At 35.7% G+C, this 10,845-nt stretch overlaps 1 non-coding gene across 1 annotated transcript; it reads left to right on the forward strand.

The window, feature by feature from the left end:
• Positions 1–4,673: 4,673 nt before the first annotated feature.
• On the forward strand, positions 4,674–4,780 carry LOC128040311 (small nucleolar RNA R71). Its single transcript, XR_008194967.1, has one exon. It is a non-coding gene; the product is annotated as a small nucleolar RNA R71 (small nucleolar RNA).
• Positions 4,781–10,845: the final 6,065 nt, after the last annotated feature.

Below are 10,845 nucleotides of genomic sequence, written 5' to 3' on the forward strand. Positions count from 1 at the left end.
TCTAAATATATTCAAAATGAGCTAGTTTAAATATTATCACATTCAATTTAGTTCAAAAACACATAAATGAGAAAATTACCATTTTGCCCCTAACATTTACACTTTTTTCAATTTAGTCCGTATTGCATAAAACACAAAATACACAAAATTTGTCCACACTATCCAAGGGCTGAATGTACCTAGTGCTCATACAAGTCCACACATTTCATTTATTTCACATTTTAGTCCCTAAAAAATTTAATTTCACAATTTAGTCCTAATTACTCAATTTCACCAAAAATTTAAAGACAAAACATGTTAATCTTTCACATATATTTCATTTTTCATCATCAACTATCACAAAGCTCAAGCATTCATCAATGGCACATTTCAAAATCATCAACAATTCACAAAATTAAGACATGGATTTTGAAGTATTCAAAGCAACGATCTCAAAAACATAAAAATTATCAAAAACTGAGCTAAAACGAACCTTAAATCAAGATTGAATATGGCCGAATCTATGCTTGTGTTTTTCTCTTCTTTCTTTTCTCTATTTTTGACTAAACATAGATGATAACAATTGAATTTTGACTTTGTTTTTAATTAACATATACTAGTATTTTATTTGTTTACCTTATTAACCTTTATTAAATAATTTATATTTCATATAACATAAGGAAAAAGTTGTCCATAGCCAGTCACTATCATTTAAATGGCCAAATTACCATTTAATACCCCCATTTTTAAAAGACAACAACAATTGAGTGCTTTTAGATTTGACCCCTAAATTTTTATTTTACGCGATTAAGTCATTTTATCAAATTGAGCACTCAAACGATCAAATTTTCATACGAAATTTTCACACATATTAATTCACATACTGCAAATACTAAAAATAATATTAAAAAATTTTCCTAACTCGAATTTGTGGTCCCAAAACTACTTTGTCTAATTAGGGTCAAAATCGGGCTATTACAAAAATAAAACAAATAAAATTAATGGTCCTCATCGTCAGGAATGTCGGTGTCATAAGTTATCGACGCTGAAAAGGAGACATGGAGATGCTGACAGATCTGCTGCAATGTCGCATCAATACTGTTGAACTTTTGAAAGCAGTGCTGCTCGAAGCGAGTGAACTGCTTGGAGGGGTCCTCTAATGCAGCAACAGAAGAAACAGGACGGTGACTCGAAGGCGAAGGATAAGGTGGATTGTCGTGATGGAAAGGGACATCATTAGTGAAGTCCTCGGGCTCTGAGGTTAGAACGAGATATCGGTACTAAGGAGGATCCATTCCATGAAGTCACTCGATCATCCTCATATTGGTCATGCTCGATATTTCCTGTGGGGACATCTGGACGGTGAGTGTAAGTATAGAGGACTACTTCGGTGTGTCGAGGAGACCAAAGTGTCGAAGGGGTCAAGTCACATAAGGTCCGAAACATATAAGACCCTTTCTGTTGTGGTCTGCCTGATGACGAAAGGCGAGAGCGATAAAGCAAGCTAGATAAAAAATATGCCCTGTGGCCATGCTTGAGTGAAAATAAGCATCGGTGGTACTGACAACTCTGGTGCTCTCTCTCCTACCGGTCAAAATGTGAGCTAAAAGGGCATGAATATACTGTAAAGTCGAAGGGAGAGAAGCTACATTCGAGCGATTCGCGTCATAAGGTGTCGTAGTTGCCGTAAGGTCTATCCAACAAAAAGATGGCGAGTAGTGGATGTCCCAATGTAAGCGGAGGAAGATCTTGGCACTCATAAACTCTTCAGTGTATAATGCCAAAGCAACACCAATCTTTGGGACACTCATATGTCGGGCCAGGCCATCGAGTTTAAAAGTGATGGTGCTCGACTCATCATGAATCGTCATCACATGCTGTAGAGTAAATGTAGAGCAGAACTCTAAAGTTAGCTTCATGTATGTAGGCTCGATAATATAGAAAAATTGGTCTCACGGGGCTGTAGCAATAAAGGCTCGAACATAATTAGCTAACTAGACTTGCTCCAAAGCAGCCCAATTAATATAGCAGTCTAAACCGAGTGGTTGTAGTCGAAGTAGCTGATATTAGTCCTCTTGGGAACCCGTTAATAATCGGATATAGGAGTGGCGGGCCTTGGTGGAAGCGTTCGAGGAGGAGGTCGCGCCAGGTGTCTTCCGCTTTTTTGAAGCAGGGACAACGACCTTAGATTTGCTGCGTGTGTTCGTCATGGTGTTCCTACAAGAAAAATAGGATAATTTCTGCATTTAATGCAATAGTAGGGATTGGCACAATTAATTAAGTCACATAATCTCAAAGCAAGAGTCGAATCTAACGAAAATCCAAAATCACAATATCGAACACTTAGCTAAATACTAAAATAAACAGTAGAATAGAAGAAACGACAAAAATAGGACGAATAAAATAATAATAATAGACAATAAAATAAAACAATAAAATAATAAACTCATAGTAGTCATCAAACTAGGAATAAGAATGAATAATAATGAATGAAAATAATAAAATACCAAAAGCTAAAAAGAAAGAAAGAATATACTAATTGAAGGCACCAAGTAGTACTACTATAACTAAAATAAACAGAGCAAGAATAAAAGAATAATAGAAAAAAATAAAGAAATAAATGAATAAAAATATGAAATCGATATGAATAGATTTACTAATCGACTAATAATGACCGAGAAATAGAAATCAACAAAAGCAACATAATAAGACCAATTATCAAAACTATACGATAAAAAATAAGCTACCTAAGACTAAAAATAATAAATGGAATAATAATAACACTAGAGGCAATAATAAAAATAAAATAAAATAGTAATAATGTTTAGAAGTAAAATAAATACAAAATCAAATTAAAGAAAAAAAATAAATAATAAATAAATATGAATAGAATAGAATAGAATAGAATAGAATAGAATAAAAATAAAATAAATTAGGGCAAAGGGGAAGCTGACAGTAATGGTGGTGGTACGCACGGCAGTCGACGGGCGTGGGTGGTCGGTCAATAGGGGTTGGACGCAGGTTGGAGAGGGATACGAAGGGGACGGCTGTGGGGGTCGGGGTGTATGTGGAGGAAGAAAGGAGAAGGGGAAGAGGGTGTGGTTGAGTGAGAGGGGCGACGAGGGTATGGGTTTATGGCTTGTGCTGTGGGAGGGGACGATGGGAGGGAGCAAGAGAGGGGGCAAGGCTTGGGGTTGGTGAGTGACGTGACGAGGTGAGGGAAAGAGGGATGAGGCTAGGGTCGAGGTTGGAGGAAAGGAGCGTGTGGGGTCGGTGGGTGGGGGGTCAACGACGGTGGCCGGAGTGGTGAGGTAAGGTAGATCAGCGGTAAGGGATGGTGAGCGGTGGCTAGGGTTTCTTTTTCGGTAGGAAGAAGACAAACACAAGAAAAGAAAGGGGGCTAGGGGTTAAATAGATGACACGGTCGTGTAAGGGTCCATGTTGGGCCCCACGACCATGTCACACGTCCGTGTGGCACTTTACGAGCCCATGTGCGATAAAAAATTTTAACCCAGTCTTCACACGGCCTCAGACACGCCCGTGTGTCCAGGCTGTCTGCGATGTCCTTCGCTACTCCCATGCCCGTGTGGCTCGGCCGTGTCTATTGCCCGTGTAACTCTCTGACTTGAATTAAAATAAAAAACAATTAGCTTTAGGGTTCACACCGCCTTGTCGCATGGCCGTGTGTGGTCTTCTTTGCTTCTCCCACGCTTGTGAGAACTCTCACACGCCCGTGTGCGTTGCCCGTACAACTCTCTGACTTGATTTAAAATTGAAAAAACTAGCTCCAAGGTTCACACGGCCGTGTAGACTGAATTAGACCGTGTCTCCATCGAATTTTTGAAAAATAAAGTCCTAAGAGCCACATGGCCAAGGACACGCCCGTGTGTCCAGGCCGTGTGGGTCACAAGGCCATGTTGCCAAGCTGTGTAACTCACTGTCGAACCCCTTCTAGTGCACACGGCCTGGGACACGCCCGTGTGTCTAGGCTGTATAGGTCAAAATCACTTTTTTTTTGAAAATTAATTAGTTTTAAAAATAACATGAAATAAAATTAAAAAGATTAGTAGTGTTAACATTCAGGTTGCCAGCCGAGAAATGCTTACTTAAAGTCTAAGCTCGACTTACCTTGTGCCCAGGGTTACGAACGTTTGCGGAGTCGAAACTCCTCTCTATCTTTTCTAAAATTATCACCGTTATAAAGTTTGTGTTGATGACCATGTACCTTGAATGTGCCATATGCCGAATGGGTTACCTCTATCGTATCGTATGGAAAAACGGTTTGTACTATGAATGGGCCTGACCATCTTGATTTCAGCTTTCCAGGAAACAACTTGAACTTTGAATTGTATAAAAGGACAAGATGCCCAATTGTGAATTGTTTGGGCTACTTCAAATGAGCATCGCGACATCGCTTTGTTGCTTCTTTATATAGTTTTGAGTTCTCGTAGGCATTCGCTCGCCACTCATCTAACTCATTTAGCTGCATCAATCTCTTCTCACCTGCAATTTTCAGATCGTAGTTTAGAAATTTTATTGCCCAGAATGTTTTGTGCTCGAGTTCTAGCGGTAAATGACAATTCTTTCCATACACAAGTCTGTAAGGAAATGTTCCTATGGGTGTTTTATATGCAATCCTATAAGCCCATAAAGCGTCATCTACTTTTATTGCTCAATGCTGTAACCATAGAGGTAACCCATGGTGAGGGCACCTTCTTAATAAATCCTTGTATCTCTCCCATGCATCATATAAGGTTTCTAAGTTGATTTGAACAAAGGAAGAGATATCATTCCTCAACTTGGCTGTCTTAGCTGGTGGGAAGTACTTCAGTAGGAATTTCTCTGTCATTTGATCCCATGTAGTGATGGAACCTCATGGTAAAGGATTCAAACACTGTTTAGCTTTATTCCTCAACAATAAAGGGAATAACCGTAGGCGAATGACGTCGTCAGAAACGCCATTTATCTTGAAAGTACCACAAACTTCCAAAAAATTAGCTAAATGAGTATTTGGATCTTCGTCTTGCAAACCATCGAGCTGAACAAATTGTTGTATCATCTGAATAGTGTTCAGCTTCAGTTTGAAATTATTTGCAACAATAGTGGGTCTCACAATACTCGATTCAGCCCCATTTAGAGTGGGCTTAGCATAACCGTACATAGTACGAGGAACATGATCTGGATTTGCAACAACTACAGGAGGTAGTTGATTATTATGATTATCACCCATGTCCTCAGTAATAATAATGTCCTCTTGTGTTGACTTTGCCTTACTTCTCTACGGTTTCTGTGAGTAATACTTTCAATCTCACTATCAAATAACAATGGTCTCGACGGGTTTCTTGTAGTCATAAACTAAAGGAACCTGCCAGAAGTAAATAAAAGAAAGAATATAAAATAAAAATTAAACTAAAAACAAAAATTATAATAAAATTAAAAAAGGCAAATTAATAAAAATAAAGTGTTCCTAATATTTTAGTCCCTGGCAACTGTGCCAAAAACTTGATTGTCAATAAACTAACTATAAATACGAAAAAGGCAAGCACACCTATCGAACAATAGTATAGCTATGGTGAGTAGGAAATATCGTATCCACGAGGACTAAAAGTATTAGTAATTGTCGTATTCATATTATCTAGTAGACAAATTGGGTGATGTGTTTTATTCTAAAATTACTAAACTAATTTATCTAAGAATGCAAAAGTGAATGAAATAGGAAAATAATTGAAAATAACCAATGAGATAGACAATACCCATGAAGGAATCTACCTAGACTTTACCTATTATTATGAATCTGAATTAAACAATTTATTCACTTACTACTTGATCCGTAGAAATCCCAAAATTATGTTAATATCTCTTTCTAGAGTGAGAACAACTGACTCTAGGTTGATTAATTGAAATTTTTTCTAATTTAAAACCCCTATTGTCGCATTAACTCGATCTATGAATTTTCCTTTTAGATTTGGCTCTAATCCGGTAGATTTATGTCATATATTTCTAGGATTGCATGAAACTCCACTCAATTATGTTGGATCTACTCTTAAACAAAGACTTTTGCTCCACTGAACTAAGCATATTAAACGTGAATTAATATCCTGGAAATATTAAAACAAGAAATAAACATACATAATCAAGAACAAGAACAAAGTATTTATCGCGAAAAACATAAATTAAATAATAGGATTCATCATAGGTTTCATCTCCCCTAGGTATTTAGGGGATTAGTTCATAATCTTGAATGAAAACATCTCAGAGTCAGAAAAACCATAAGACATAATCTTGATGGAGATTCGCTTCTGAGTTGGCTCCAATGGTGTTCTTCGAGTGTTTTCTTCGATCTTCTCTGATTTCCCCTTTAGGTATTCTTCTAATTGGTATTTATGGACTTTAGAATGCTCAGAAAGTCTAAAAATTGGGTTTTTCTGTGTATTTAGGGAGTAGGGTGCGAAATCGACATGGGCTAGCACATGGCGTGTGGCCAGCCTGTGTGGATCCTAAAAATAGCTCTTTTTGTTTGATTTTGGCTCGTTTTTTGCTCCTTTTTCTCTCAAAGGCTCTCCTAAGTATACAAACATGAATTTAAAGGATTAAGAGCATCAAATTCACTAATTTTTGTAATTAATCATCCAAAAATGCATTAAGAATGGGATTAAAATTTGTTACTTCTATAGCTTATCATTAACAAAGTAAGAAAGAATAAACTCTGTCGAATCAGCAGTCTCGTGAACTCTAATTGAAGATTTTTCCTCTTATCCCCGTGCTACTCCTTTGCTAATGGCTCCTCAAGGTGGCTGACCAAAAGATGATCTTATCAAGGTTTTGTTGGCTAAGAAAGAAAGGAAATATGGGATGCTATGCGTGAAAATGAAGAGAGGAAATGGAAGAATGATAAATGAGTGATGAGGGATTGAGTAAAGGATGTGAGATATGTGAGATGGGAGTGGGTATTTATACTTGAGGTTGGTGGGAGATTTTACTAAACATAATGAAAAATATTTCCTCATTTAGTCCTTTACTTGGCCAACCACACATTGTGGAAAAAGGTGGATGATGGTTGCTTGATTCAAGCATGAAATCATGCTAGAATCAAAAAAGGGTTGGACGGTTTCAAGGGAAAACTTCATGGGCTCTTTTTTGAGTTAATTTCAACTCTAGGTACTTCCAATAAATATCCCAAAATTGATTTTTGGGCAGCCAATATGCTAGTGCCGAATTGGGCTTGTCTTCCCCATGTTTGGACAGTTTTGTGACCCATTAAATAATCAAACTTGTCGACCATGTAACATCATTCTTAACTAGGTTAAAGTAATATCTCCATGACCCAATTTTCATGGTTTTGCCGTCCAAGTAGGGTAGAATTGCTCATATCCATGCTAGAATTATAATAAGCTTCATATTATATCAACTTCATGGTCCTCCTGCATAATAAAATATAACACATTAATAAATAACATGAAATAATTTAATTTATGCACAAAATTAGTACAATAAAGCACATGTTTGCATTTTTTTATAAATTCATCCCCATCATCCGAATATAAAAAAAATTCAACTAATTAATTAACAAATACTTGGAATTAATATTATTTTTAAGTTAAAAGGTGTTTTAAACTGCTAAAAACTGTATAAATTAGAGTTTACGCACCCCCAAACTTAATCGATTGCTCATCCCGAGTAATGTTTCATGTAAGACACAACTTTTACTAAGGCAAATTTTGCAATAACTTTAAGCAGCATCAATATTTTCACGTAACCATGTATCAAAAAATCATGCTCACAAACTCTTTTTATTGATAACTCGCTCATATGCAAACATTATATCAAAATTTTATTCTAAGTGCGAAAAGATGCTAGCATAAGTCATAGAGTGCGTTCGTTTCAAGATCATACATAACATTCACCATTCGATCAAAGTTTGCTTATCAATCAAACAAAGCAATCAAAAGGTCTAATTATGGTCCTCATATGCTGAACTTAGCAATTCTTCTCCACTAATGTAGTTGGCATAAAAATCCAAATCAATAGGTCTTTTATAAGGTTGTAATGGGGTAGGCTTAAGGTAGGGATAAAGAGAAGTGAATTTTTAGGTTCAGTAATCTTAACCCTAACTTTGCCTTGGATCTTTTCAAGGTATGTTCTTCCTACTAATGGGCTCTTTACCCCCTACACTTAATTTTGAAGCATATGCCCAATATTTCTCAATACTTTGAGTATTTATTTTTGCTCTCTTTGCTTGACTTTTAAATTGAGCTTTTTTTTTTGAACATACGAATAACATGTACATATTTTTAAATTTTCCTCGATCTTTTCTTACTAAGACAAGTATAGTTAAGATAGGTTAAAAAATAGGATAAAATTTTAAAAAGATGGTAGCATGGTTTATGATGTAGGTAAATAACAATAAAATAGGCTTTAAGACTCAAATTAAGGTGTCAAGGGTCAAATTCATATGGTAGGCTTGAAAGGTTCAAATGATCCAAAGAAAATGTGCCTAAATCATGTTTAGATTCGTATGCCTCTAAGGATTTGGCCTCAAGAAAGTTACAAAGTCAATTCTAAAGAATTAAACCCTCATGCATGTCTATTTCAAAAGAAGTTTAATTTTCATGACAAAGGCTACATAAGACCTAAGAACGTACAAGCATTCCATAACTCAGGATATCATAAAAAAAACTTAGATAAAATTAGAAATCATACTTGTATTTGAGCTAACTTATGAACAAAAATTTTCTTTGAACATCATTTTATTTTAGCATACTCATCTGAAAGCATTGAAACGTGCTTTAAGATTCATGCTAATATTGCCTTACCCCCTTTAAAAAGAAGCAATGTTCCCATTGCATAAGTAAAGTAATGAATGAGAATTGAACACCAAGTAGGATAGCAAGAAAGAGAGGTGAGTCATAAAGATTGCTTAAGAACCAAGTCTTTCTCAACAATCCAATCCTAAACATGTTCATTCACATTACCACATTACTTTGTTTTTTTTATTAGAGAAGAGACATTGAGCTTATTTTATTCATGTTTGCAATTTCTATTGTGCAAAGCAAAATACTAACTATGAAAGAAATCTAAATGCCTAAAAATAAATAAATGCTAAGAGAAATAAATTTCTCCCCAATTTATTCGCGTTATCCTCCAAGTCATTTTCTTTTTCTCTTCTTTATTGCACTTGATCCCAGAATCTCCTCTTGCCATGTTTCAAAGATATGATCTGGGAACTTAAGAACAAATATGTTAGAGATATTCTTAAAAGTATTCGTAAGGAAACATCGCTAATTTTTGCATATCTCCAGTAAGCTTGTTGTTGGTTGTGCATAAATTTCCACATATCCATCATAGCTGAAAATTCTAATTTATTCATAGCATTTGACGAGGTGGGTATTTGAATAATCAACTCAAGATTACCACTTGGCTCAACTTGTTCAACAACATTTGGTTCCACCCTTGGCTCAAGGATGTTTGGTTCCTATTCAGTTTCTGCTTCTTTTGTGTCACTTATTAAGTCAGCTTCCAATTCAGATTTGGTTGATGAATCATCAAATTTTGGTTCGTTCGGTTCATTTGGCTCAACTTTTTTCAACGATTCAACATTCTCTACGAACCTTTCAAGGTCATGCCTTGTTATGCAACCTTGAACATAACAGTCCTTCAGGTTTGCCTTCAATCTTACTTGGGACCTTAAGCAAAGTGAAGTAATCAATGATGGGAAGTAGGCACTTCCTACCTTTTTTCAAGCACAATCCTAGATCTCTTTGAGAATAGTTCTCCAACATTTATAGACCTTTATGTCATAATCACATATAACAAAAGCATTCGTTCCATCAAGATGATAGAATTATATGAGATAGGCATGAAGCTATATTGAATAAAGTAGAATCATACCTTAGCCATTGAATTTAAATATTTCCTTCAGAAAGAATGACTATCATACTTTCTAATAATCCATTGGGATCCTAGATTTCTAACCACATTAAGAACTTAATGAAGAAAATCCATATTGATATTTATCATCATGGCAGAGTACTCATCTTCTTCAACATTAGTTAAAAATCATTAATGGACTTAGAAGTAAGAGTTATATTGTTTTTATGAACAAAAACTTCATTAGCATTTGGTGTGGTCAAGTTGGCATAGAACTCTCGCATTAAATCCTCATCAGGCATTGGTCGTGCATTACAGAACTGATTCAATTTCAAGCATTAATCATCTTTCGAAACGAAAAAGACATGACCATCTTGTCATTTCTCTCCAAATTGAAACCTTTTTCTGGCATCATGGATTGATTCTTGAAGATAGAATCAAATATTTCATTTGCTTTCTTATCTTGAATCACAGTCGAATTTTTTGTAGAAGTCTTTGAGGGTCTAGTTATTTTACAAGACATGATATTTTTCTTGAAAAATAGGCAGAATTTTAGAAAAGGGAGAAAGAAATTGGCAAGGTGTTGTGGCAAAATAATTTTTGCGACGACAATACGATTGCTTCAACAAAAGACTCGCGGTGACAAAAAAAGGACTTGTGGTAAAGAAAGAAAATTGAGGAGAGGCTTTTGGCATTTGAGCCGATAGCTAAGAGAAGAAAATTAGGGTGAAGCTAATTATTTAGGTTTTGTGAATTTTATAAAGGTATGAAGGGGTTTATATAGTGATGGATTAGGGCAAAAATTTAGCAATAAGGAAATACTTGGGCGGCAAGCATGGAGGGAAATATATGTGGTGGCAAAATTAGGGTTTTGGGGAACCCTATGGATGACAATTGCATGGGTAAATTTCTCCTCTTCATTGTCCTGGGCCTCAACCCAAACTGCAATTATTTTGCTGTACTGAAAAATTAAACTTAACTTAAACAATAAACTAATTA

The sequence above is a fragment of the Gossypium raimondii genome, chromosome 3 (genome assembly GCF_025698545.1).
Source record: "Gossypium raimondii isolate GPD5lz chromosome 3, ASM2569854v1, whole genome shotgun sequence".
Taxonomy (NCBI): Eukaryota; Viridiplantae; Streptophyta; class Magnoliopsida; order Malvales; family Malvaceae; genus Gossypium; species Gossypium raimondii.